Genomic DNA, 11528 nt, shown 5'->3' with positions numbered 1-11528 from the left:
AATGCAAGGAGCTTTCCCTTTCCAACACTATGGAAGATGTGCAGAGAAACCCTTCCTAGTGCTGAAAAGCTGACAGGCTGAATAACAATTTAAATATGCCTTTAAGTCTTAACCAGGCTGCCTGTTCAGAAAAGGTAATGTGCTGAGACCAGAAACAAGGAGAAAGAGTGCCATTGGTAAGCAAGCGTGGTGTCTGGCAATTGCCCTGAGGTCACCTACTTATAACTGGTGGGCTTAGAACCTAGGTTATCAGGTGACATGTGCAGGGGAGACAGAAAAAAAAACTAGTTGTGCAAATGGAAAATGACACCACACTAATAATAGCCTTGGATGGGGAAGGAGAGTGTTTGCACACAAAGTACCTTGTCTCTTTAAGTAGGCTGATAATGGAGCGGGGGAAAAAACACATCTCTGCTGAAAATTTCTGAGCACAAGCCTCTACTTATACAGTTTTTTATTTGAAATTTATACTAACTCTGTGGCTTGAAAATCCCCAGGCAGAAACTGTATTTGAAGTGGTCATGTGTTGAGAATGCCCCAGGAGCCAGGCAGAAGCAAACATAAATCCTCAATAGGAAAATACACTTTAAAGATAAGCTTCAAATAATCACTACAAATAAAGTATCAGGGAAAACGAGTCTGTAATAAGGAAGTTATCAAATACATGAGGAAAAAAGCTGCCATAAATCATAGAAAGCAGAACTAAAGAAATTAAATCAGACCAACAAGGACTATAAAAGCAGAAATTATTCAAAACAGAATATATGTTTAATATATATATATTTAAATAAAATGTATTTGTAGTATAACAAAGAAACCAAATAAATGACTTGACCAGTTTGAAACTAAAACCAAAAAGAACTCCCAGAAATTAAAAACACAATAATTAGAAATAAAGTTTCATGAATATATTAAATAGATTAGATAAAACTGAAGAGAAAATTAATGAACTGGAAAATATATATAAAGAAATAATACTGAATTTAGACAAAAAGATGGATGAAAATATGAAGGATAGGTTAAGATGTTTGAACGGTACTGTAAGAAGAGAATAGCAATTTAGTGGCAAGGCAATATTCAACGTGATAGTGGTTAAGAGTTTCCAGAATTTAGTTCAGTCACCCATCCTCTGCTTAGCCCAGCAATTTCCAAGAAAGATAAATACATTTTAAAATATCTAAAAATCCACTTACAAAGACATTTGGTAAAAGGACCAAACAAAGATAAATAAATCTTAAAAGCAACCAGAGAGAAAATCAGATCACCTACAGTGGAATGACAATTAGACTGACTATCAGCTTTGCTAATTGCATAAGAGAAATAATTAAAGGTGGAAGAAAATAATCTTCATAGTGTGAGAAATGCTGAGAGAAAAATTATTGTCTTTAGGATTTTATATTCAGCAAAATTGACTTTGAAGAAATGGTTGGTGGGGATGGAAAGAAGTTAATCTTTGAGATTTTAAAACAAACATACCTCCTATAAAATAATTTCTAAAGATGTAGTACAGAAAGAACAATCTCCAATCAGGAGATCTAACTGCCAAGAAAGAATAGTGAGGAAAAAAACAACAAATATGTAACATGTTTAGGTCAAATACAAACAAAGAAATAGAGTGATAAACTTTAAGTACTTCCTTTCCTCAAAAAGAATAAAGCAAAGAGCTACAAACTAACTGAAGTTATTTGCAACACATAATTAAAAACAGATAAACAACTTTGTAAATAGTCCACATGTCCTACATTTTTCTTTGATATGGTCCCAAGAGTTTGGGTTTCAGAGAATGTATTATTTAATTGTGACTAATACCACTAGTCAGATCATTTAATATTTTAATCAATTTATAATCTTATCTATTTTGTGTAAAGAATGAACTACATGTTTGCTATTATTTTTAAGATTTATGTTTGATATTTTTCATTAAAAGTGAATCTCAAAGTGTATTTCTTTCATAAGTGATTTTAAATATCTTACATGTTTATTTAGTCATGATTATTACCACAACCCCATATTTTTTTGACTGTCAGTTGATGTCCTTTGCCCTTGGTTGAGGTATTAGTGTTTTTCTAATTCATTTCAAGAAATTCCTCATATAGTGAGATTATGCACCTGAAATATCAAAATTATGAAACTCAACTTTGAATTCATCTTGATTAAATTACAAGAAACCATAGATTACGATAGAATTTAATGAGAAACCATGGACAAAAAGCACTCAGCATTGGGCTGATTAATATCCTTTTCAAACTAGTTAAAGACTATTTGCATTATGGTGATCATAATAGGACAATGAAAGAATGCAGTTGGAGGGCTAGGCAGGTAAGGCAAGGACTTATTTAAAATTAAAGTATGCACGCTCTGATTTTCCATGTGATAATTAGAGCTCCCTTTTATCTGTAGACTGACATTCAACAAGAGGCAAAATACACTCTTGTCAGATTCATTCATTCATTCATTCAAATACTTTTACTGAATAACAGTCATATACCAGGCACTATTCTGTAAACTGGGGAACAAGCAAGGATCCCTATTATTGTGGCATTCCACAGTGACAAAACAGATGATTAAAAAGATTAACAAATAAAATATCAGGATGTCAGGTGGTAATATGTGCTATGGAGAAAAACAGATCGGAGAAGGATGGTTGGTGGGAGGTGGTTAAGGTAGGAAGAATAGGGAATGTCAGCTGTGCAGCCAATAGATTGTTATTTCTTAAATCTCTCAAGTATGAAATATTTAAGTTTTGTTACAACCACTGTATCCGATTTCATTTTCATTTGGAAAACCTATCACTTTACGCATTTCAAACAGAAAGGGTTGCTAATACATCTACTGAAAGACCTCGGGAAGGAATGTAGGGATCCCAGGAGGAACATACCCTTGAGGATGTCAGCTGCCTGCAGCAGGTATGAGGTTGATACAGATCTCAACAAGGTCCTCTGCCCCTGCAGGTATCTTCTGCTGCCAGAGGAGAACAGTGCTTCTCCTGTTCTTTCATCTAAATCTGACACAAATTCTGAATCCAAATTAAACCCTGTTGGTGGAGGATTCTGGGAACTGTCCTTTCCATGCTCCCTACTTGCATTGCAAAAGAAAGTACAGAAAAAAAGGAAGTATAAAAAGGGGCAAGAGTGATGCAGAGTTGCTAACAGCAATCTGACACAACAGCAAAGTTTGAAAATACATTTATTATCACAAATAATGCAAAAGTTTGTTTTTGCCCAATTAGTCCATACATTTATTACAGATTATTAAATTTTCCCATCTAAGTTGTAAATGAATTCCCCAGCTTTGAGATAATTAACCAGAAGTTTGAGGCATAGAGAGATAATATTAGAAAAAAAGCAGGCTAAATAATGAGTAACATAAAGAGGTAGAGTTGGCACTGAGAGGAAACATAGTTCTATTGCAATTTCTTTATGATTCGATTAGGTAAGTTTTAATTTGAGTGGTATGAATATTAATTCAATCAAATATATTGTATATTCATTAACTTCACACACTTAAATATTTATTCTACCTTTACATGAGATGAATTAATGTAATTAATGATATGGATATTATGAATGGATATTGATTTATCTATTCAGTCTTTCCTTCACTTAATTCAATTATATTTTATTCTTTGTTAACCTAACCGCTGGGGATTTATTTATTTTTAATTTATTTCATTTATCTATTTTTTTGAGACAGAGTCTTGCTCTGTCGCCCAGGCTGGAGTACAGTGGCGTGATCTCCGCTCACTGCAACCTCCGTCTCCCAGGTTCATGCCATTCTCATTCTTCAGCCTCCCGAGTAGCCGGGACTACAGGCGCCCGCCACCACACCCGGCTAATTTTTTGTATTTTTAGTAGAGACGGGGTTTCACGGTGTTAGCCAGGATGCTAGGTCTAGATCTCCTGACCTCGTGATCCGCCCGCCTCGGCCTCCCAAAGTGCTGGGATTACAGGCATGAGCCACAGAGCCTGGCCCACTGGGGATTTTTTAAAACCGTGATCTAATCGTGGTTCCCCAGGACTTCAAAGTCTAGAGGTGGATAGGAAATTTGAAAAATAATTGCAGCACAATGATACAAATGATATCATAGAAATGCTCAGAGGGTGCTTTGGGAACTCATAAAGGGTCATGAATAATTTTGAAGAGCTGATGTTTCAATTGAGAATTCAGTGCTGTCTAGTAATTTTCCAAATAGAAGTATAAATAGTCCAATTTTACAAATTAGGAAATTGAAGCTCAGAGAGGCTAAATGTGTGAAGTCATACAGCGTGCCAGCATAGTGACTGATGCAGATTAGTAGTTTCTAATGTTAAGATTTGTTGAATGTGTGGAAGGGAAGGGCGAGGGGTGATTTGGTGACTAGAGAATAGGGTATGACGGTATGATTGTATTTACTAAAGTTTTCTAAGATCGGTATCTTCAAATTTCAGAAAATCAGATGTTTTTTGCTTGGTTCAGATTCTTTTTAAAGTCTCATGATGTATTTTAGGAGGAAAAGAGTAAAATTCTTACTGTAATAGTAACCTGTCAAACAATACCAACAGTGAACTCAAACAAACAAAAATTAAGAACTTCTTAAAATCCACACATAATTAAGTTAGGTATTAGAATAAAGGGAACCAAGAAGACAAGGAAAAAGCTTATAAGAAAACACAACTATATCCATAAACTTTAATTGTGGTTTTGTGCATCTTTGATAATTCAACAAATACTATTAAGAAGCCCCAAATATTTCATATCTGCTTTCCTTGAAGTTTGTCATCTAAGTCAGAGATTAAACATGTAAGAACAGACTGAGGCTTCCAATCTTACTTCTATTCCTTCTACAGAACAATAATTTTAGCCTACAGTCCATGGAAAGTAAATGGCCAATATCCAGGCACTTTTAATGAGCTATCTGATGATATTACCTATTTTAACCACACTGAAGTGGAGAGAACATTTTTATCTCATTAGCTATCTGCTTTCCTTCTGCAAATAATGTTTGTTTTATTTTTGGAGTTGAGTAAATAAAGAAAAAAAGGACTTATGGGGTAAAACTTGTCTTATAATTCAGTCTTTTCACAGGTAGGCAATTCTTGCAATAGACATTCTTTCAACTATACAGAATAAATACACAGACTTTGTAAACTTTTTTAACACATCTCTTTCAGAGGGGAAGAACAGTTCAAGCAACAGTGACTGTTACGAACACTAATTCAAGAAGAAGCATATTTTAAATTTACTTTTGCATTTCTTTAAAAATATTATACTTTGGTAAAAAAACAAGGGCAACTATAACTTCAGTTGATAAAATATTAACTAAAATAGGATTCATAACAATCTAAATTTTGAGTCTTTCAGTATAAACTTTATTTTTAGATCTTGCTCATTCTAACCTTGGTTTTATTACATTACTAAGTGAAATAAATTCTTCTAAATCATTGTACCTTCTTACAGTTGAAGTCTCTTAAGGATTATTTAAATTTCCTAGTAGATTGACTAGTCATATAAACCTTTGGAATTCATCTACTTACTTTTTAATTGCTGTAAGGAAAGAAGGAATGCTTTCTGTAATTTTAGGAAAAGCTCTAACTCATTTTTCAAGTGTTCTCTATCTAATTTCAGGTTTTCTGCACATTTTCCACTTCTGTAGTCAGAAATTGATAGTGAAAATAAATACCTATATAAATGCCTATCACTAGTATGGAAAGTTTGCATAAATGTTTATTTTACTGGTAATAAAGCAATTATCAGAAAGCCGTAACTTGTTTAGGTCATAGGGCATGAATCTCACCATTTGAAGAGGCCAAGTTTACTCATCACAACACAAAAAGGGAGATATCACAATTACACAAATGCTTAGGCTGTACAGATAGCAAAATTGAGTTATTCAGATCCCCAGCATTCATCTTAGTCAACTTAATTTAATCAAATGAGCATTAGCCTTAAGATAACTGAAAATCTCCATTAGAACAGCCTCTTGTTTTGGATATTTAAAGACAGCAAGATAAATGTAGGTCTTTTCTTAATGACTACGTGACTTCACTCATATTCCATTCCACCTTAGGATAGCTGCTAGAGAATCTTAAATCTATAAACCATTCCATGAAAATCGTTATTTGTATTAGTTTCTTAGGGCCACTGTAACAAATTACCGTGTACTTGGTGGCTTGAAAGAACAGAAATTTCTTCTTTCACAGTTCAGAAACCCAGTATTCTGAAATCAAGGTATCTCCAGGTTTGATTTCTGCTGGAGACTCTGAGGGAGAATCCTTTCTGAGCCTCCCTCCGAGCTTCTGATGCCGCTAGCAATGCTTGGTATTCACTGGCTTAGAGTTGCCCCACTCTAGTCTCTGTCTCCATCTTCACATGACTTTCCCTCTATGTCTCCATAGCTTCTCCATTTAAGTTTCTCATAAACTCTCATTGTTAAATTTAGGGGCCACCTTAATCCAGGATGATTTCATCTCCAGATCCTTACCTTAATGATATATGCAAATATCCTTATTCCGAATAAGGTCACTTTCTGATGTTCCTGGTGGAAATATTTTTGGGGAGCCACAATTCAACACACTATACTATATTTGTCAATAATTGAACAGTTTCTGTGTAAACTCCACGTTGCATGAGTTTTTGGTGAATGTTCCCCAGGTTGTTTTGTCATAGACACGTTAACCATTATGTCATTTGCAACATTTATGGTCTCATAATATTATCCTTTCATTTTGTGCTATATACAGAACATGAAAATCAAACCTATTCTTTATATTTTCCTTTTCTCTGAACCTAGCTTGCCATTTTATTAAAATGTTCAATCTCTTCTCCAGAAATCTAATCATATGGTTAGAATATCATGAATTTAAAGAAATTCATCAACTGCAAATAAACAATGACGTGATGGTTAATTTTTTTGTGTCAACTTGACTTGGCAAAAGATACCCATATTGCTGGTAAAATATTATTTCTGGGTGTGGCTGTGAGGGTGTTTCTGGAAGAGATTAGCATTTGGATTGGTAGACTGAGTAAAGAAGGTTGCTCTCATCAGTGTGGGAGTGGGCACACTCTGTGATGGAGGGGTGAATTCTCTCTCTCTCCTTGAGCTGGGACATCCATCTTCTGCCCTGAGATATCAGAACTCCTGGTTTTTGGGTTTTTACACTTAGACTGGGACTTATACCATTACCTGCCCACCACCCCAACCTAACCCCTCACTCTCAGACCTTCAAACTTGAAGTCAAAAAGTTTTAATAAGAAGTTTATAAACTAAAAATTTATAGTAAGCTAAAATTAATGTTAATGAAGAAAGAAAGAATTAAAGAAAGAAAAAAATTAATGTTATTGAAGAAAGAAAGAATTGAAGAAAGAAAAAAATTTAAATAAATTTAGTGTAGCCTAAGCATAGAGTGTTTGTCCAGGCTGGAGTCTACAGTAGCATAGTCATATCCTAGGCCTTCACGTTCACTCACCACCCGCTCGCCAACTCTCCCAGAACACCTTCCTGGCCTGCAAGGTACCTCGATTCATGGTACCAGTTTTTCTCTTCTATATCATATTTTTACTGTACCTTTTCTATGTTTAGATGTGTTTCTATATGTTTAAGTATACAAACCCTTACTGTTGTGTTACAGTTGCCCATAGTATTCAGTACAGTAACATGCCGTACAGGTTTGCAGCCTGGGAAAAATGGGCTATCCCATCTAGCCTAGGTGTGTGGTAAGCTATGCCATCTAGATTTGTCTAAGTACATTCTATGATGTTTGCATGATCACAAAATTGACTAAGAATGCATTCCTCAGAACATATCCCTATTGTTAAATGATGCATAACTGTTCTGGTTTACCCAGGAATGCCACACTTTACATGTGATCATTTTTATTTATGCCTGTCGTTCGGTTGTCACATCTGGATTAGCCTTTGTTGAGATTTTTTAATATTTTGAAACACAGTGTTATTAATAGTAGTTGCATTATAGTGATCACAGATCATTATAATGTGCCAGACCTCCATTTTGTGTTTACAGCTTCTGCCATTCTTTATGACAATGATGTGTATTGATATGGTTTGCCCGTGTCCCCACCCAAATCTCATCTTGAATTGTAGCTCCCACAATTCCCATGTGTCATGGGAGGGACCTGGTGAAAGGTAGTTGAATCATGTGGGCAGGTCTTTCCCATGCTGTTCTTGTGATAATGAATAAGTCTCACGAGATCTGATGGTTTTATAAAGGGGAGTTCCCCTGCACAAGTTCTGTCTTGCCTGTCGACATGTAAGACATCCCTTGCTCTTCCACAATGACTGAGGCCTCCTCAGCCATGTGGAACTGTGAGTCAATTAAACCTCTTTCCTTTATAAATTAACCAGTCTTGGGTATGTCTTTATTAGCAGTGTGAGAACAGACTAATTAATACATGTGTCCTATTGCCAAAAAAAAAAAATTATTTTAACATGTCGATAAATCTGAAAGGCAATTATTTATCTGTTTTCAGATGCAAAATGACTGATATTTTTCTTTCAAGGAAGCTATGAAGGCACTAGCTGTTAAAGACATGTGCCCAGACCATAAATTGATATTTTGAAGTAGTTTGTGGGTAATTTCATAAATAATTAAATGTAAGAGTAATGTATTATAAAGGCAAATTCTTTAAAAGGTATCCAGTTACATAATAGAAGCCAAAATAGATAAGAAATTGACTGAAGCTGGTGAAACTATACCAGTTACATTTATATTACATGTTGTTTATGCTATTTTTAAATCAACTTTTTATTTTAGAACAGGTTTAGGTTTTACAGAAAACTAGCAAGATAGTACAGAGTTCTGATGTACTCTACACCAAATTTCCCCTATTATTTACATCTGACATCAATATTGTACATTTGATTTAATTAATGAACCAATGTTGATACATTAAAGCTTATATATTATTAGGATTTTCTTAGTTTTTTTTTTATTTTTAATTGGAGTCTCACTCTGTCACCAGGCTGGAGCACAGTGGCACGATCTCGGCTCACTGCAACCTCCGCCTCCTGGGTTCAAGGGATTCTCCTACCTCAGCCTCCCAAGTAGCTGGGATTACAGGCACACGCCACCATGCCTAGCTAACTTTTGTATTTTCAGTAGAGACAAGGTTTCACCATGTTGGCCAGGAGGGTCTCCATCTCCTGACCTCGTGATCTGCCCGCCGGGGCCTCCCAAAGTGCTGGGATTACAGGCGTGAGTCACCGTGCAGGGCCATTTCCTTAGCTTTTAACTGTCTTTTTTCCTGTTCCAGGATACTGCATTACATTTAGTCATGTCTCTTTAAGTTTGTTTTGGGTTTGACAATTTTTCAGACTTTCCCTTTTTTAATGACTTTGAAAGCTTCAAAAATTACTGGGCAGGTATTTTGTAGAATGGTCCTCATTTTCATTTGTCTGATATGTTACTCATGATTAGATTGAGGGTTATGTGTTTTTGGAAAGAATCTCAGAGGTAAAGTGCCATTGTCATGACATCATATCAAGGTTACATCCTGTTGATCTTAACCTTGGTCACCTGATTGAGGTAGTGTTTGTCCAGTTTCTCCACTGAAAATTTACTCTTCTCCTCCTTTCCATACTTTCTAGTCTGAGAGGATGTCACTATGTGCGGCCACACTTAAAGACTGAGGAAATAAGCCGCACTTCTTTGAGGCTGGAGTATCTACATCAATTATTTGAAATACTGTAGGAAAATTTGCTTTTTCTTCCTCCATTTATTCACTTATTCAATCTATTATTTATATCAGCATGGACTCATCCATATGTATTTTATATTTTGGGTATAATCCAATACTACTCTATTTATTCTGTTGCTCAAAATTTTCCAGCTTTGTCCCTTGACCATACATTTGTTGTAATGTTTTATGAGTACTTCCTTACTTATTGACAGTAGAAGCTGCTACAAGCTAATGTTGTAATGTTGTATATTTTCTGCTGCAGTCCTAGATTCAAGCATCTCCAAGGAGCCTTAGTTGCTCTTTATTGAGGAATGATATTAGGATCCAAAATCTGGGCACTAGTTTTGTTTGCTGCTACTAGGTTTGTTTGTTGCTTTTAGGCCCCTCAGCTGACACAACAAGGAAATATATGTGTGCTTACTAACCACTGGATATACCTGTATCTATTAATATTTCCATATTTAGTCATCTGTATCTATATTAAGTTAAACATGAGTTCCTAGTGCTGTCTCTGATTCTAATCTGTTACCACATGGATTATTCCAGCCCGTTTCCTTTGCTTATTGTAACCAATAACAGAGAGAAATGGCAGGAACAAACTGCCATTCATTTGCTTTATTGCTCAATTGCAGTATTAGTAATCTGTATGCCCATTAAAAAAAAAAAGTACTTTATCAACTAAAGTACAGTGTTTATGTAGTTTCTTTTGCCTAGTCTTACAGTCTACTCATTTCCAGGCAGAGTTACTTAGGTCAACACCTATTTTCCCGACCTCATTCAGTGAAGCCTTTTCATACATTTGTGATACAGTTAGATTATTGTGTCATTTTGTGCATTCCATTCTGGAATCCCTCACCCTCATAAATAATTTTATGTTAATTTGCATACATTAAGGTTCCCTCTCTGTGCTGTAAAATTCTTAGTGAAAATGCATATTGCCATGTATTCACTATTACACTATCATACAGACCAGCTCTAAAAGTCCCCTGTGTTTCATCTGTGCAACCTTCCCCCAGAAGCAATTGATGTTTTTACTGTTTCTGTAATTTTGCCTTTCCCACAATGCCATATAATTGAACCCATGTGGTATGTAGCTTGATACAGACTGATTTGTTTCATTTAGCAATTTGTGTTTAAGATTCAGCTATGTGTTTTTTATTTGTTTATTTGATAGCTCATGTCTTGTTATTGCTGAATAATGTTCCATAGTATTCAGGATGGACCACAGTTTGTTTATCCATTAACTTCTAAAAGAACATTTTGGTTGCTTCCAGTTTTTGGTGATTGTGAATAAAGTATCCACAAATGTTCACATGCAGTTTTTATGTGAACCTAAATTTTCAATTCAGTTGGTTGAGTACGTAGGAACGCAATTACAGGATGGCATAGAAAGATTATGTTTATTTTTGTAAGAAACTGCCAACTGTTTTCCAAAGTGGATGTAACATTTTGAATTGCAATCAGCAATAAAAAAGAGTTTCTGTTGCTCTGCATCCTCACCAGCAAGTAGTACTGTCAGATATATCATTTGTAAGTATTTTCTCCCAGTCTGAGACTCATCTTTTCATTTTTATCATTCATTTTTTTCATTCATTTTTTTCCAGTGTCAAGATTATTTTTAAAAATACTTTATTTTAAAAAACAGTTATATATTTACAGAAAAAATCAGAAATTCGTATAAAGAGTTCCCATATACCGTACACACAGTTTTCCCTATTATTAACATTTTACATATAGTATATTTGGTACAAATCAATGAATCGCTATTGATAAATTATTTTAACTAAATTCCGTAGTTTAGTCATATTCTTTGTTTTAATGTAATATTTGTTTCTTTTCTAAAATCCTATGCAG

This window comes from Pongo abelii, chromosome 3, assembly GCF_028885655.2.
Source record: "Pongo abelii isolate AG06213 chromosome 3, NHGRI_mPonAbe1-v2.0_pri, whole genome shotgun sequence".
In the NCBI taxonomy this organism is placed as follows: domain Eukaryota; kingdom Metazoa; phylum Chordata; class Mammalia; order Primates; family Hominidae; genus Pongo; species Pongo abelii.
Note: the sequence above shows the minus strand (reverse complement) of the source record.